Raw genomic sequence first — 19,471 nt, forward strand, 5'->3', positions numbered from 1 at the left:
TACGCCTAGTTGATGTAATGAATGGTTTCAACAATTTCATAGTAATCGGAGATAAACTCAAACAAACTTAATACATGTATTTAGAAGTATCTAATATATCTACTAGGATTACAATCTTCGAGTAATAGTCTCGACTTTTCGAGTTAAACATATAAAAAATATATATATTAAAACAAAATCCTATACAGATTAAAAAATCTAAGTCACAGTCTTTGTACAACAAGAACATAAAAAAGAAAGCAAAAACAAAGAATGAGTAGTGCTAATGACCAGGGCCTCTTTTGCTGGGTCCAGAAGTCAATCTATACTGAAAGCTCCTCGCTGAAGAATGACTACTAGTGCTTGAGTTTTTAGTAGAAGAAACCCCAAACGAAGCCGCTCCATGACCAGACTCAGCTCCATCCACTTCTTCACGAGCCCTCTTGGCTCGAAGAGCTCTGCACTCACAAACACTAAACTGTGTCGATACAACCAATATGGTCATACCCAACACAAGCAAAAGGGTCTTCATTGTCGGCGCTGTTGAGCTCTTCTTCATTGACATCTCTCTATCTTTCACTTTCAAAAAGGCCTTTCAAGCTTGTTTTTGGTATGTCTTTTTGATGAATAAGCTTTGTTGTTGCTATGCTTTGCTAGCACATGATACTATATCTATATATATACGTGGTCTTGCTTGCAGAGGACGGTGCAGCATAACGCTTAAATTGGGACCTTTATAGGATTTATTTGACTTGGCCTATTTTTCTTTTTAATTTTTTTTTTCTCTCTTTTTGTAAGGTGAGGTGGGAATTTAATTGGGAGGAATGTACGAGGGTTTTTACTTTGAAATTCTTTATGCCGTGTCGAAATTGACTTTACACTAACACGTAGTGTATGTTACGTAGGTTATGAAGTCACGAGGGAAGAAAATGAGAATTAGGCTGTGTTTGGTTCCCATAAAATATTTTCCAGAAATATTATTTTTGGGAAAGGAAAATATTTTCAAGTGTTTGGTTGCATTATGAAAATTGTTCTAGAAAATATTTTCATGTGTTTGGTAATATTCTAAAAATGTTATTTTCCACCACCACCCACACAAAACCGACCACCACACAACAGGAAAACCACCAAAACACCACCACCCACACCACCACAACAACAACAAAAATCAAAATCACACAGAGAGAGAGAGATCGGTTCGTGGGTTTTCGGCGAAGTCGAAGGCTCGTGGGTCGAAGGCTCTGGGTCGAAGATCAGTGGGTCGAAGGTTCTGGCTCTGGGTCGAAGGCTCTGGGTTCGTGGCATGATCTGAGCTCTGGGTTCGCCGGCGAAGTCGAAGATTGGTTCGTGGGTGGCGCGAAGACTCTAGGTCGCCGGCGAAGTCGAAGGCTCGTGGGTCGAAGATCAGTGGGTCGAAGGCTCTGGCTCTGGGTCGAAGGATTTGGGTTCGTGGCGTGATCTGGGCTTTGGGTTTGCCGGCGAAGTCGAAGATTGGTTCATGGGTTCGTGGCGCGAAGGCTCTGGGTCGCCAGCGGAGTCGAAGGCTCGTGGGTCGCTGGCGATGGGCTCTCTCTCTCTCTCTGTTTTCCAGAAAATGAGATTTGAAGGTAAAATAAAAACGGAAATGATTTTACACCCCATAACACGGTCAACTGAAAAGCATTTCCGGAAAATTTATTTTTCATGCGCAACCAAACACCCACATTTACGGAAATGTATTTCCAGAAATGATTTGAAACCAAAACAAACATAGCCTTAATGTTAGAATTGGAAAGAAAGCAAGAATGCTCAGTACACTTGCATTGCATTTCTGGTTTTTAATTAATTAGGGTGTGCTTTTGCATGGTCACGTTGTGCCTAGATGTTCACGCGGTTTCTGAATTCTGATCCAACACGTGTACCGCGTATGTACATATATGGTACTGCATATTTAGATGCACTTGTCTTTGTGCCTTCTTTTTCTGGTTGTAAAGCCTAAAGACGGTGCATAGATATATAGGGAAAATGTTGAAAAGCCTTGACATGCATAAATGTCTTAAATTCAGGTCTCCATTGTACTAATATTAATGCCCGCATTAGATCTCTTTAAATAAAAAATAGGGGATTATCAATTTGTCTGATGAAACTGTATCTGTGCTTATTTTGCTAGGCCCTTAATTATGATTGTTAATATTGTTTGTGCTTAAACTGTCTGTGCTTGTATTAGAAAACAATTGTAGCATATGCTTGCATCATTGCATGTGATCTTCCTTTCGTGTGTGTTCACTCATTCTTTCTGGCCCTTAATTACAATTACCAATTTTGCTTGCCAATAGCCTTTTAGTCTAGTGACATTGAATGGTCTTCTTTATGAGGAGAGTCAGGCTTGAATCCCACCAATCTAACATTGAATTATTAACCCAAAAAAAAAAAAAAAAAATCCATTTTGGTTGTCCTTTTACCTTGCCCTTTACTAGAAAACAAGGGTACTTGTATGTGATCTTGCTTGAGGTGTCATGCCATTGCAATATGTGGCATACATTTAGTCCTCTTAATTGGATGAGGCTTCACTAGCATCACTCATTCTTTTCACTATATATGTTCCGCATGATTCCTGCATCATAACATTGTTGAAATCTGCCAATGAGAGACTTACTGAAAAGAAAGAAATCTTGCAATAAGAGGTTTCAGGACCATTTTATGGGGTGTTCTGCGCAAAGTAACAGAAGCAATTGTATTGAAGGTTATATTATACCTTTGGAACTCTTATATTTCTGATAATCTAGTTGATGCTCTTTACAAATTGAAGAATCTTTTCCTTTGTGTACATCACACTTTTATAGGGCTGCAATGTTCATTTCTGTGTAGATGATTTTAGGACAGACATGAGTGTTTTCTGATTAGTGGATGTACATCCTGATCATGCACCCATTGCAGCAGTGCTTTGTGTGTTGTATACATAGGTGACACTTGAACAGGCGCCACACCTCCTGTTTAGGGTTAGGATCAATTGTTGTTGTGATAGAATGTGATCTGTTATGGGGGCAAGATGTGACTTTAAGTTTGTGGTTACACCTTTAATTGATTATTTTCTGCTTTCATGAAGTTGATGTTGTTTTGCAGATACTGTGTGGTTCAATGCTTTAGGTAAATGCCATCATAATTCTAAGTTCTCTAATTGAATTGATCAGGGCGGAGCTAGGATTTTTTGTTTGGGGGCCAAATTTTGATATTAATATATTAGTTTTAAGTCAAAATAAATCATCATACACATACGTAAACACACATACACAAATATAAACATTAATATTTTGATATTAGAGTGGGTCATAATTTATAAATATATTATATATAAAATTAACAACTTTCAAATATGTATATTCGCAAAATAATTTTTTAAGGGAATTTATCATCTTTTAAATTCCAATGAGTATACAAAAGTTGTCTAGTTTGATATTAAATAGGTACAAAAAAACAAATAAAAGAAAACAAAAATTTACTATCTTATCTTTATAACTACTAGACCAATTGACAAATTCTAATGATTTTTAAGAGCATTATTAGACTAACTCAAACATTTGGGAGCCAATTTCTATTTTTGTAACTAAATATTTAAAAATTTTAATACTAATACATAATATAAAATAATTTTTTAAAATTTTGGGGGGCCATGGCCACCCAAGCCATGCTATAGCTCCGCCCCTAAATTGATGATGTTATCTGATGTCTCTCTCTCTGATGATTGTGCTCTAACTCTCTTTTGATGCTCTCAACGATTAGATTGTTTGTGTTTGAAAATCCATTTGTTTGAGTATAACTAGATGTGGCATTTAAAAAAAACACATGGGTTATTTCTTTTTACCTTGAATACAATTCTTGTCACATGGTACTGACCTTTTTAGTTGCTTCCTTTTGCCTTAGATGGTTATCCACAATGCTTTGAAAGAATACATGGATCATGACCACAGTCTTAACTTTGCTAATATCATTATCGTCTGATTCGTGATATTAGAGTACACTCCGGTTTTTTTTTTTTTTTTTTTTTTTAATATAAAAAATTAGTAATATTCCGTGGTTATAAAATTAGATGAAGCGGTTATGGGAATCAATTAATCATAAATAATTTTGACAGTGGCTGAGCTCTCCTTATTAGGGCGGTAAATAAGCCAAATTTTGTTGAATATTGAATGTACAAGTTTTTTACAAAGCACATCAACCAACTTCAATTAACTTGATTCTTATCAAGCCTATTTATGAACTCAATCCGTTTATTAAACAAACCTAAAATTAAGGTCTAACTTAACTTATTTATAAACAAACAAACATAAATAAGTTTTTTATCAAATCAAACCCAAATGGATCATGAGCAGCTTAATTCATAGAATCATACATCTTTGGTTCTTTTTCGTTGACTGTCAAAAAGTTACAAGCTTCCTAGTTCCTACCATTTACAGTCAATATGTCATTATCTTATAGTTAGGTGATGACTTGTGACTCGAGTTCCATTCCTGTTTATTTTGTTGGTAGCAGTGACTGGAATTCATTCATGCTTTTTCGAATGAAGTGGCTTTGATTGGAGCTATAGTCATTTATACTTTTTGACTGACACACCAAACGCTTTCGTTGATTTTCATGTTAGGTTGCCCGTAGCCTTGACCAGTAATAGTATGAATTATGTAGCTGATCAAAGTAGTCTGATCACGCAAATCCAATAGCATTTCTGTCAGTTGAATACTTGAATTCATTCTTTATGCTGACAATTACAAGGTACACTTACCTAATTAATCAACGAAATTTGCAGATTTTCTAGTACTTGTAGAATACTAAAAAAAGAATCCTTGAAGTAATTTTAATATACACGAATAATTTACGGAAGATTGGTGATTGTAACGACTTTGTTCTAACATTAATTCACGATTTCAGTGTAAAAAGTGTGTTTATATATATATATATATATATATATATATATATATATATTTATATATACAGTTGTGTATTAGTATTTTCCCTTTTAAGGAAAATTGATCTTGGGTTTGTAACTTTGATTTGCATTAACCGATTGTATTGGTTGCCCATAATATGAAAAGGAAGAACACCCTGAACGAAGAAAATAGCAATCGTGTTTTATTACAAGGTGGTCAGCTTAGAGGAGCTAACGATATGCATACTAACTACTAAGTCAAAATTAACAGGTAGCCGAATACCTGTTCCTCTGTCCTTTGCGATCAATTCTCTTGACTTCAATGGAGAAGCAGTTGACAATTTAACTTAAATTTTCTGTCTTAGGACCCTTTTGGCCATTAACTTATTAAGATCATATATAATTTTTTTAATTTGATTTTTCTGAGTAAAGCTGTACTACTTTTACCCAATTTAATAAAGAAATGTCAAACAATAAATAAATAAAGAAAAAACTACTGTAAAAAAAAGGTCCAACAATAATTTGGGGACTATTTGTCTATTTCATAATGTGTTTTCAAATCACACCTTTTCAAAATACAGTATTTTTAAATATCACTTTTTTCTTTTAAGTAAAACTTTGTCAAACAATCTCATTTTCAAAAAGCTGAAAAATAAGTTGTACCAAATGAACAATAAATTCTTATCCTTTGTGTTATATAGAGATTTTTGTGATTATTCAATCATTGAACACTAATATGAATTCATTTTACCCCCCATAAAAAAGTATCATTTTTCTACCAAAATCTTGACTTTTATTTTCATGGTATTTTTATCATGACGTTTGATCATATTGGACAGTTACAGATTTCAAATGAAATCTCTCCAACTGAACTCTAATAAAGAATCCCATCTAAGTGGAAAGACAAATAGATTAAAAAAAAAAAAAAAGTTTACCAAGATGAGGGAGGATGAAGAGATAGAATTGATTTGTAGGTGATTTCATTAACATATTTAAATGGTCTTGATGCCAAGATTTAGAATACCGAGTTGATATTGTGCATGGTTTCTACAATTTCATAGTAATTGGAGCATAAACTCAAACAAACTTAATACACGTATTTAGAAGTATCTAATATTTCAACTAGGATTACAATCTTCGTATATAAGACTCGACTTTTCAAGTTAAAAATATATAAAAAAAAAAAAAAAAAAAAATCCTTGACAGATTAAAAAATCTAATTAAGTCAGAGTCTTTGTGCAACAAGAACACAAACGAAAGCAAAATCAAAGAATGAGTAGTGCTAATGACCAGGGCCACTTTTGCTGGGTCCAGAAGTCAATCTATACTGAAAGCTCCTCACCGAAGAATGACTTCTAGTGCTTGAGTTTTTGGTTGAAGAAGAAACTCCAAACGAAGCCACCCCATGACCAGACTCAGCTCCATCCACTTCTTCACAAGCCCTCATGGCTCGAAGGGCTCTGCACTCACCAACACCAAACTGTGTCGATACAACCAATATGGTCATACCCAACACAAGCAAAAGGGTCTTCATTGTTGGTGCTGTTGAGCTCTTCTTCATTGACATCTCAATCTTTCACTTTCAAAAAGGCCTTTCAAGCTTCTTGTTGGTATGTATTTTTGATAAATAAACTTCTTGTTGTTATGTTTTTTTTATGAATAAGCTTGTTGTTGGTATGTGATGCTAGTATATGCTACCATATCTATATATACACGAGGTCTTGCTTGCAGAGGACGGTGCTGCATAGCGCTTAAAGTGGGACCTTTACAGGGTTAATTTGACTTGGCCTCCTTTTCTTTTTAATTTTAATTTTTTCTTTTTTCAAAAAATTAGAAGGTGGGGTGGGAATCTAATTGGGAGGAATGTACTTTGAAATTCTTTATGTTGGTTCGAATTTGACTTTACACAAACACGTAGTGTATGTTACATGGGTCATGAAGTCACGAGGGAAGAAAATAAGAATGTTGGAATTGGAAAGAAAGCAAGAAAGCTGATCAGTTCACTTGCATTGAATTGCATATTATCTGGTTTTTAATTAATTATGGGTGTGCTTTTGCATGGTCACGTTGTGCCTAGATGTTCACACGGTTTCTGATCCAACGCGTGTACCGCGTGTTTACATATATGGTACTGCATGTTTAGAATTTTAGATGCATTTGTCTTTGTTCTTTCATTTTTTTTGGTTGTTAAAGGGTAAAGACGGTGCATAGATTAGGAAAATGTTGAAAACCTTTTTTTCTTTTTCTTTTTTTTGATATGAATATGTTGAAAACCTTGAGATACATAAATGTCTTAATTTTAGATCTCCATTAAATTTTGGTTCAACAAATTTTCTTTTTCTCAAAAGATCACTTCAACATCTTCGTAATTGGGTATCTACTAATGTATAATTATTATACCGTGTCTATCTTTTGTGTTGTATAATTCATTCACAACCAATCTCAATCCAAAAAAAAAAAAGGATGGTTTTGGACTTTTGGTTGATTAACCTACAACCAACAAAAAATTCAATTTATTCTGAATGGATCCACTATAGATGCACATTGAAGCGTCCCTACTAATGATGTGATATATTGAAAATATATATTAGTCGATCTAGATTAATATGTTGAGAAATCATAATTGATACTAGAAATTTTAAAATTAATACTGTGTAGTTATTATTGTTGGTGTTGTTAGATAACATACTATTCTATGTTATGGGTCACGTTGTTGTGCACCTCATAAAGACATATCTGGCTTATGCAGCAGGCAAATGTAACAAGCTGGATTGTTGAAAATTGGAATCAAAAGTAACACTCGGCCAGGATCTTTTTCCCTTTTTCTCTTAAATTTTGCTCAAAGCAGAGGTCAGCCAATTAGCTTAAGGTTTGGACTGGTTTTACTGGGTAAAAGTGAGACTCGGCCGGGTCTTTTTCCCTTTCCTTTTTGATTTTACTCAAAGCAGAGAGCTGCTTAGCAAAAGACTTATTCGTTTTGGACTAGTTTTACTGGGGAAAGCCTTAACTATTTCTCTTTCGGCGTCTTCCAAAGTATACTTAAATTAGTTCATAGTGACGGGATCTTGTCAAAGTGAGTCATTAGCATGTTCAATTTTCAACATGACATCATGCTCTTTGAATGTCGAAGAATATTGAGAATTTGCTGCCTATCTTATTTACAGATAAGAAGTTGGTGTAAAGTACAGATCGGCTAGGTCTAGCCCAATTTGGATGTTGCAAACCTAGAAATTGACATTTGAAAGCCACACCCAATACCACTAGTTCACATTATAGTACCATATAGTTGCTATTATTATATGCTACAGATACGCTCCCGTAATCAGTGTAGTAACTAATAAGCCTGACAAATATTTTTGAATTTGAAGGGTTGAAATTTTTTAAGTTGAAGTTCAGTTTTCTACCGTACAAACAAAAATTCATATTAAAAATTAAATTTTGTTATTTAACATAGAAATATTAGAAAAGAAAAAACTTAGCTATGATAACATGCTAGAAAAATCGAGATGTAGTTACCATACAATGATAAAGTGTTTGAGAAAACATGAAGAAGAAAATAAAGGAGCATAGAATTTATATATATATATATATATATATATTAACAACAAACAAATTAGGATTACAATAGTCGAACTACAAATTTGAATAAGATTACTTTAGGCAATCTACTAGAATTTAATACAATGAGCCCCTAGATTAGAGTTGTACTATATACTTAGCACAATGACATGAGCTTTACGAGACCTGTGATGAAGTGAGGCCACAATACTGAAGGAGAAGACATAAAAATGAATAAAACACACACGAAATATGAGAGATAATTATAAAAATAATGATGAAAAAGGACCCCTCCCATTTAAATCTTTCAATTTCTTCTAATTTTAATCAATATTTAAGACAAGTGACCAACCTTTTAAGAGCAATGCCCATGAGTAATATGTGATGTCACTCCCCCAAATTACATTCTATTATATATATATAATTATATGCGGGATCTTGTTTGTCCTATATGAACCAGTCAAAAGTTAAAGGATATATTATATATCCTTTGACCTGAATGATCCATACCAAAAGATTCGGATGAAAACATTCACACTCTCAGATCTATCAAATCTGAAATGGGTTGACACCAGTTTCAAACTTTTGTCGAAATTAGCTTTGATTTTGAGGAGTTCACTACCCAACTATTTCAACCAAATGACACTCTTCCTCTCCCAACTTGGCAAGATATGCAGAGCTTAAGATTTTTTTTTTCTTCATTTTGTAGTAGATCACAAAGCAATTGGATATAATATTCTTGGTTTCTTAGCTGTATATATTTGACAAAAATGTGTAGCAAATTGCTTTTAAAGAATCTAAACACTAAAGTCTTCGTTTATTCCATTTTTCTCTATATATGATTTGTTTATGTTAGACCAATTATCTCCATGGTACAATACGCAATCAAATTTTGTGATCTTTACCGGACAATTGTCATTACATCGGTGCCCGTGGTCATCCCATCTCCTCGTGAGCCATGAGTTGGTTAACTGTAATTGAATCTCATACGGTGCTAAACGTTTATATTCATAAGTCGTGGGGCATGTGCCTCATATAATAATGGTATTGTAAACAGCTCATAAAACAATAAGTTGAAGGACATAATTCTTTGATATGGTTTGTTTGATTGACACTTAATAAAATAGCAAATGATGGGCTCATGTGATCACAACTTGTTACTTTAGCAATTTTTTGAGAACTGGCCTAGTGAGTCCCAAGACCTCATGAGATTCATCAATCAAACCATAAATTTAAAACACTAAACTAGCACCTTAATTAGATAATCTCTAATGTGAAAATTACACACATTAGAAGATTAGTCGGGTGCTCAAAGAGTTATAAACATTCTTAATTAGTCAAGCCAAAAAAAATTGTCACTTTAGCATATTGTGTAAAGGGAAAATGCTAGTATACACGTCACATTCTTACACACACTTTAAATGCACGTGTGTATAAGAATACATGTAATAGGGTCATTAAGGTGTGTATAATAAACACTACCTTTGTGTAAAATGATGTGTCTTTTTTTTTTTTGGGGGGGGGGGGGGGGATGAATAAGATAGAAGATGTGTCCTTATCAATATTGCTTCTCATAATTTTTTTTTTTTTAAAAAAAAAAAAATCTAGAAACATTCTAAATGTTACTCGTGAGCTTAGATCTCCATTCTCATATATATTTAGTGTGACACCAAGTCACCAACAAGAAATCCAGCAAGGATAAGTGTGATCATAGTAGAAGACCAAAGAGTACCATCCGGCAAGAGCCGCCTAATAAGCCGGCATTTGCCACTTTGACAAGCGTGCATTTTGCGGTTTCTGCTGTTGACATCTCTCATTCACGGGCTCAAATAATAATACAAACTGAAATCCTTTATAAATTAGAGCAAAATCTCACTTCTTCTTTTTAAAAAAAATATTTGTAACAATCTATGTGGTATTTTAACCTTGAATCGAATTCAATTAGAAGCCTAAATTAATGTTAAATAATGGATTAGATGTTATATAAAATGATACCCAAACATTCTCTAATCTTGACAGGAACTTACATGAAAACTATTATAAAATTCGCAAGAATGATTAGTTGTTAGAACGAAGGCAACATTTATTTATTTGTATATTTGGTGCAGGGTAAATATTCACAAGATGATAGCGTAGGCCGTAGAGGGATGTATATAATAAATAATAATTAATCATCTCCCAAAAAATAAAAATGAAGTATTAGTATTCACTCTATTTTGCTTCAAGATTAGGAAGATCCTTAACAAGTTCAAATGAACTCCTTCTGCGCCAAGTATTGGTTCGGGGATTTCTCCGAGGTCCATTGGGCTTGGACTCCAAGGATCCCTCGGCTTGGCATTAGACTCACCAAAGACCCCACCTTTCCTTTTTTTCATTTCTTTTTTTTTTAATAAATAAGATAGAATTTTAACCAATGCCCACTCTCGATAATTGCTCTTTCTCATCATACCAAAATACCAACTAATTTTTGGTGTAATTCAAATCTTAATTTGCTTGTTTGATTATTAGAGATTTTATCAGTTGAACTAACTAAAACTCACTTTGCCCTATTGAGAAACCAAGTTCTCATGAGAACCGGATTTATTAAATGTTGGTTAATTTAACAAAATGATTGCCCTTTATCCTAAAATCTCATACCACGTGCTTAAAAGTGTATTTTCTTCACTCGTTAGACTTACAATTTTTATTCAATTCATTTTCTTGAATACAAATTTTTGTTTCACTTTTTATGTTCAACTTTATACTCCACCATTTAATGATGTATCACGTAATTTATTTCTTTTAATTTTAAACAACGGTTATTTTATAAGGAAAGTCAAATGAATACATGACATATTATAATTGGTGTTGTGAAGCAAAAGTGTGACAAAAAATTTGAATTAATATACCCACTCCAAAAATTGAAGAATAAATAAATCTAGGAGATAGAATATTAGGGTAGTTTGCCCCCACAAGAGTCCAAAAGTCTTCATTTTAATTACTTCTATCACAAAACCATGTCCCCCGCTGCCTATTCAACTATAAATACACATAAAAGATTGCAATATCCCTCCAATTAACCTGCACCTTTTTAAGGCGCATAAAAAGGAACTAGCCTAGCCACACCAACAACTAAAACTCAGGTCGAACAAAACAACATAACTAATCATGATGAAGCATCATCCTCGTTGCATCATTGTCTTTGCTCTCAACTTCATCTTCATTGTCATCTTCATCATCCTCCTGCTTTCATGTTCCATGGATGTTCAGGGCTTCAGGCCTCTCAAGTATCAGCCTCCTCCTTCTAAATCAATGAACAAGTCGTTCGCAGCTGAAGCATATTCTGGCCCCAGTTATGGAGGAATTGGCCACAAATGATTCAAGGAATCCAAGAGTTTCGGTTTTTTTTTTTTTTTTTTTTTTCAAATTTCTTTAAGCCTTGATGGCAATTTTCATTAATTGTTGTTGTTTTCCCTTTTCCTTTTATTTTTTTTTTCAACATTTATTATTATTATTATTATTACAGTTTTTATTTTGATTTTTTTGCTGAGAAAGATGACAAATAGTACAAGTAATGCATCAAGTGTACCGTGTACGTTTCTCTTATGCTTGCTCAAAGTGTGGGCATTATATATGTATAGGAGTAATTTATTCTGAAAATGAGACTTGAAAGCATGGGTTGTGAGGAACTGAGATATATAGAGGGTGTTGTAGAATATTTCAGCTTTTTTTTAGCATAGAAAGGAACAATCGAAATATCCAATAGAATTGTATTTAGTTTTGTTGTCATTAAGACTACAACCTTTTTTTTTGGTTTTTAATTTTGAGTGAGGTTTTCAGGTATTGCTCTCAATTTACAAGGTAGATGCCAAATGGATCATGGAGCTAGTTTATCTATTTACTACAAAGCATCACTGCCACTTCAAATTCATGTAATCTGTGGTGGGAGAGTTGCAAATAATAGTTTCCAAATCTAGTAGATGCTTTACCATTCACTATCTACTGCTGGGATAAAATATATATAGTAGCAAATTTACTCGATAAAGATTTATTGTCCTTAATATATATATATATATATATATATATATGTTTCGATTCTTTCGAATATGTTTTTCATTCTTTTGGTTAAGTGATAAACTATAATTAATTCAAAAAGTTTAACCTGCCATATTCAACTTTTTTTTTTCTTTTTTTGGAGAATCATCATTTAACTAATGTCATTTTAACATTGTTTCTTAGCCTATGACTATGAGTCCAAACTCCTCAATAAATGAATCCTAACATCTGTTAAAAATCGTTGCAAATAGCCCAAAACATGGTCCAACGGGTAGTCTAGACGTTCCGTACAGAAAAGGAAAAAGGTTAATCAAGCTGAGAGAAGCCTTTGCAAAGGCCCAAAAAATGGCCCACGAGACACCTTCAAGGCTCAAAAAATGGCCCAGGAGATATCTTCCCCCAGAAAAAGAACAAAATATCAATAATTGGCCCATGCAGGTCTCGAACCTGCGACCTTCGCGTTATTAGCACGACGCTCTAACCAGCTGAGCTAATAGGCCAGATGACTTGTAGATTATTTTCTTTTTGTTCTATTTTAATCTTTTTCTCGGTAACTGTTTATTTACTCTATCCACAATAAGAGCATGTTTGTCCAAAGTTTTTTCATCACTCAATTTCCATCACTCATCACTCATCATTCATAACTCATCACTCAATTTTTCACACTCGTTTGGCATCATCACCCAATTTCCATCACTCAATATTTTTCACACTATTTGTGGGCCCCATACCTATCAGCCGGTGAAGCTTTTTTTTTTTTTTTTTCAGTACCTAAACTCACCGAAACTAAAAAAAAAATAAAAAAACAAAAATCAAAAGTTGCACCTGTGGGTCCCCTATGTGTGTTTAATTACAATATTGTCATTGAGTTATAAGAGCATCCACAGTAGTAGAGTTAAAAATTTAGCTTTTTAGCTCCACCAAATGTTACTTTATCTATTTTACCTACATACATGCTGTAGCAGTGGATCTATTTTATCTTTTAACACAATAAAATAATATAAATATCACAATAAAATAATATATCCATTATAATAAAATAATATATCCACTACAATAAAATAATATATCCTATACAATAAACAACAACCACAACCACCTTCAACCGCCACCGCCACCGTCGTCGCCACCGCCACCGCCATCGTCGACGACTTTTTTTCCACCGCCGTCGTCGCCATCGCCGCCGCCACCGCCACCGACGACTCTTTTTCCGCCGCTGCCGCCGCCGCATGATAGCAAATAATCATCTAGTGTTAACAAGTAATTTTTTTTTAACCCCAAATTATACTCGTACATTTTTTTTTTACTAAAACAATTTTTCAATTATCATGATAGCCTATTATCGTCTCAATTATCCGGAAACAACCTTGGAACAATGTGAATTATGAAATGAAGGAACTTTATAAGAAAACATATAAAATAAAATACATATTATAGCAAGAACAATGTAGTCCATAAATTTGCTCACATACATAACTCAAACCAAATTACAATAAAACTCACACACTCGCACAAGTTCCTATGACTCATACTAAACCCATATACAAAAAAGAAAGTTCCTACGACTCGCCTTGCAATTGTCATAAATGTTCAATAAGGTCCGACTGGAGTTGAAAATGAATTTCTCAATCTCTAATGCGTCCATGCCTTTCAATGTATGACAAAAATTCATCACTTTGTTCACGTAACATTTGCAGAGGAGGATTATCCATTCCATCATTTTGCTCATAATCCAAATCTACCACTTCATTATCATCCTGCTCATCTTCTCGCTCATCTTCAACAATCATATTATGGAGAATTATGCATGTTTTCATGATCTTTTTGAGTGTTTTAAGATGAAAAAATCGTGCAGGTCCACGGACAATTGCGAAACGTGCTTGAAGCACTCCAAATGCACACTCAACATCCTTCCTATACGCCTCTTGAGCTGCTGCAAATAATTTATACTTCTGTCCTTGTGGAGTTGGGATTATTTTCACAAATGTTGCCCACTTTGGATATATACCATCAGCAAGGTAATATCCTATAGTGTAGTCATGACCATTAATTGAGTAATGTATTGTAGGAGCACGTCCTTCAACAAGTTCATTAAATATATGAGATCGCTCTAACACATTAGGATCATTATTTAACCCAGTTAACCCAAAAAATGCATGTCATATCCAAAGATCATATGATGCTACTGCCTCCAAAATAATAGTAGGCTCACGAATATGACCACAATATTGACCTTTCCATGCAGATGGACAATTTTTCCACTTCCAATGCATGCAATCAATTGAACCTAACATACCTGGAAAACCTCGACGTTCGCCGTGAGCTAACAGTCTAGCAATGACTTCATTGTTTGGCTTTCTCAAGTATTCTTCAGAGAAAACATCAATTACCGCAGTAACAAATTTTTTCAAACTTTCTAATGCAGTAGTTTCTCCAATCCGCACATATTCATCTATCAAATCACCCGATACTCCATACGCAAGCATTCTAAGTGCAGCAGTTATCTTTTGTAATGAAGATAAACCAAGTTTGTTGGCATTATTTCTTTTTTGGACAAAATAAGAGTCATGAGCTTTAACTTGAGATTGAATACGAAGAAAAAGAGAACGTTTCATCCGAAATCTCCTACGAAATAAAGTGGGTGGATATATTGGTGTGGGAGCAAAATAATTAAGAAAAAGCCTCTCATGGCCTACCAAATGATCACGTTGGATAGAACGACGACGACGCTTAGGTTGTGATGCTTCCATAACAAGTTCTTCGATTATCTCATCTTCATCTGAGTCATCAAGAAGGAACTTGCGAAACAAAAAGTGATTCATGGATGCAACCTTCAAGACAATTGGAAATCAATTATTACTATAGATGCAAGATTAAAATTAAGTGACATAAACCACATTAAAATGAATATAACTAATTCACGCACAAATCACAACACAAATACATACATCTAAAAAAAAAAACTTGGAAATACTATGAATGCTCATTGTTCATAGATTTATTCTAAGACCTGTCATCTCAAAACCAAGCATATGATACTAGGAATGTTCAATGAATAGAAATAATTGGATAAAAGACATTCATAGTGGCTGTACCAAGCATATGATACTAGGCACTCATAGTGGCTGTAATACTCATAGTTGATCAAATAATAGTTTCATTGAATTAAAGAATTATATCAATGTCTATCACAAGATCAAATAGAACTTAACAAAAGATAAAAAAGATTGCACTTCAAAGTCTTTACTAGATTGCACTTCAAGTCACAACACAAATACATACATATAGTTTAAGATAATTCATCAAGTGACATAAGCCACTACAAAATACATAAACCACTACAAAATACATAAAAGTCTAAACTACATCCAAAATACAATTAAACCCATTAATTACATGATCTTCGTTTTGCCATGATTTCCTCTTGAAGTTGTTCATAAAAAGCTTTTTGTGTTCCGGTTAAGCCACTTGTATCTATCATCATGATTCTCTCTTCCTCTAACCTTTCTTCCTGCTCACATTTTTTCTTCTCAATCATCATTCTTTCCTTCTCAATCTTAAGTTTTTCTTCCCTACTTTCCTTTTCAATTGCAAGTTTTTCCCTCTCAAAAGACATTTTTTCCTCTTCCAACCGAGTTACATCCTCAATCAATTTCAATTTTTTGTTCAAATATTCCCCTACATCTTTTCTGGTGGCTTTGTTCTTTCGGATGGCCTTTTCGGCCTTCTTACCAATAGGTCTCTCAAAATTAGAAGTATCACCAAGTCTGGACCCACAATCTCCTTCACTAATAGATATTGCCTCTGAAGTTGGAGGCACGGATGATCTCGATCTAGCATTGTTAGGATCGGCAAACTTTGGTTGGTCCTTTAACATGAGCCAACAATGATCAAGAAGAAAGGGTTTCTTGTGCTTCTCTCAATACAAAGCCTTCGCATTGATAATCTAAAAAAAAATTAAAACAAATATAACATGATTAATATCTTCAAACTATTGGTGAATGGACATTTTAATACTATTGTAATATAATTTATACCTTATCTTCTTCGGTTATACCACTTTGATGAAGTGCGTTAATTTGAGCCATACACCCAGCAAACTTATTTGTCTTTTCACTAATCGTACCCCAATGACTTAGTAAGGAGATAACAGTACGTGTGGTACTGGATGTATTGTACTGCATAAAATATTCCCAAACTTTTTGACGAAAGGTATTTTGTGTTTGTTCATTACTGTTTATGGCATCAACACTAGTATTGAGCCATGCTACCACTAAGAGTTTATCTTCCTCTACAGTAAAGTTAGAGCCCCGTTTTCCTTTTGTAAAAGAGGTATTTTCAACTTGTGGTGGTGGAGGTGGAGAATCAGAAACTGACACAGGAGTATTTTGAGACGTTCCCAAAAATTGTGAGTCAATTTCTATATCCCCATTTATGATACCCGTGATAAATGTTAGGTCTCTACGTAACTCTGTGTCCCTACGTGACTCCATAAAATTAGAAAATATATATATAAACTTCCCTGCACACAGAAAATTTCCAAACTAACATTTATATCAACACAACAAATTACGGAGATAAATTACACAACAAACTTATATTTATATTACAGAGACATTTATATTACATTCATAGACAAATTACAAATTACAGAGACCACACAACAAATTACAGTGACCCAATACATTCATGTGGTTTTATGCAACACAGGAATGTGGTTTTGTGCAACACAACAATTTACAGAGTGTGGTTTTGTGCAACACAACAATTTACAGAGACCACCCAAATGTAACTCTGGTTTTGTGCAATACAACAAATTACACTAACAACAAAACATAAAAACTTTCCTGCACAAATTACAGAGACCACAGAATCCAGACAACAAATTCCTGCAAACAGAAAATTCCTAATACAAAGACCACATAATCCACACAACCAATTCCTGCAAACAGAAAATTCCCAATACAGAGAGCACATAATCCACACAACAAAATAACAGAAAATTCCCAAACAGAAAATTTCCAATACAGAGACCACATAATCCACACAACCAATTCCTGCAAACAGAAAATTCCCAATACAGAGAGCACATAATACACACAACAAAATAACAGAAAATTCCCAAACAGAAAATTCCCAATACAGAGACCACAAAATCACACTAAACCCAGAAAAATTAAGCCATGAAAAAATTCACTACAAAAGAAAAGAGAGAGCACTGACCTGAAGTGGATCGGCTGGGATGGCGACGGCGACGGCTACAACGTGGGCTGGGCTGGGACGGCGACGGCGTGAAAAGCTTGATGAGTGAGATGAGAGCTTGCGACGACGACGGTGATGAGTGAGGGAGATGAGCTAGAGTGCGATGAGTGAGGGAGATGCTTGCGACGGCGTGGGCTGGGTTGGGCTGGGATGGCGACGGACGGCGTGGGCTGGGCTGGTCTGGGACGGCGACGGTGATGAGTGAGGGAGATAAGTGATCTGGAGTGCGATGGGTGAGAGAGATGAGTGAGGGAGATACAGCTGGGACGGCGTGGGCTGGGCTGGTCTGGGACGGTGACGGTGATGAGTGAGGGAGGAGTGATCTGGGAGATGAGTGAGGGAGATATAAAATAAAAGAATGAAAAAAATTGAGTGGGATTTATTATTTTAATCGAGCAGTTGATTAAAAAAAAATTTTTTTTTTTTAGATGAGTGTTACAGTGCACATCTATCTATAGATGTGTACTGTAGCAAATCAGCCAAATTTTATGGCTTTGGCTCCACTGCTGTGAGCTTATTTTGCTATATTGGTGGAGCTAAAATAGCATTATAGCTTTTTAGCTCCACTGCTGCAAATGCTCTGAGTTATGGAAATTGAAAATAGTCTTTGGTTGTTTTCAGTTTCCATAACTCATAACTCAAAAATCAGAGAATTGAGTGATGGAAATAAAGTTATCGTTTGGCCAAATAACCTTTTTGCTATGGGTCTCACCATTTTTTAGTTATGAGTTATGGAAACTGAGAATTGAGTTATCAAAATATTGAATCCAAACAGGCTCTAACCTTTTACGCCCTCCAAATTGAAACCCATTTCTTCAAATTCCGAACAAAAAAAATTCCATGGAAGAGGAAGAGGTTTGAGAGTGATTTTTTTATATTAATAATTTTTTGTGCTCCATAAATAAAATTTGTTAATTTGCCCAATAGACAGGGGCTCTTGAAGAAACCATGTGTAACATTTTTTATGTTTCATGCCTAGTTTGCGATATTATTAGGAATGAAGTTTTTTGACAAACGCAATCCACTGTAGTTTTGTAAAAAGAACAGCAAAGAGGAGGGGGATGCCATGGAAATCTTTTCCTATTAGTTGACTACTAAATGCTAAGTGCAATCACATCGTGCCATTTTTCTTGGTGAGCTTGGTGCTGTTTCTGGGCTTCAGTGTAAGATTTGAAGTTTGTACCAAAAAACTTACCAAGTAGGCAAAGCGTAAGATTTGAGGTTTATAAGAGGTTATTTTCAAGGATGTGTTTATTGGGTATAATTAGAATGGCTAGTGAAACTGCTATTATATGTTACATGAAATTGTAGCTTGTAAAATTGAGCAAGAATCGGTGAATCACCCACTTTGCTGTCAGTTTCAACTTTCAAAACAAGTTTTTCATAATCATTTGCGTTGATTATTGGAGAGAAGAGGTTATATTAAAAAGCAACTGCCATAGGAGGATTTTTTTTATCAATTTTTTTACCAAGTATGCGAAATCAACAGCGTGATTGATGTAGACAAGGTGTTCAAGGGAATGGGAGGAATTCACACTCCTGAACTGAAATGCAATGATGGATGGTCATTCCAGTAATGTCGGAATTGATGATGTGCTTTCATGATCTTTATAGATAGCTTGAGGAAATCTAAAGCTCAAGTTGGGCCCAGCAAGCCCGTTGAGCCCTAAAGTCTTCTAGGCTCGATGTCAATGCCAGCCCACAAGCCCTCAATGTTGGATCTAGTAGGTTGCGTCA

General features: G+C 34.6%; 1 non-coding gene and 1 pseudogene across 1 annotated transcript; both read right to left on the bottom strand.

Moving 5' to 3' along the window:
- Positions 1-12,898: 12,898 nt before the first annotated feature.
- TRNAI-AAU (transfer RNA isoleucine (anticodon AAU)) lies at positions 12,899-12,972 on the bottom strand. Its single transcript has one exon. It is a non-coding gene; the product is annotated as a tRNA-Ile (tRNA).
- Positions 12,973-14,097: 1,125 nt separating this feature from the next.
- On the bottom strand, positions 14,098-15,297 carry LOC126716187 (uncharacterized; annotated as a pseudogene).
- Between the last annotated feature and the right edge of the window lie 4,174 nt (positions 15,298-19,471).

Source organism: Quercus robur, chromosome 2, assembly GCF_932294415.1.
Source record: "Quercus robur chromosome 2, dhQueRobu3.1, whole genome shotgun sequence".
Classification (NCBI taxonomy): Eukaryota; Viridiplantae; Streptophyta; class Magnoliopsida; order Fagales; family Fagaceae; genus Quercus; species Quercus robur.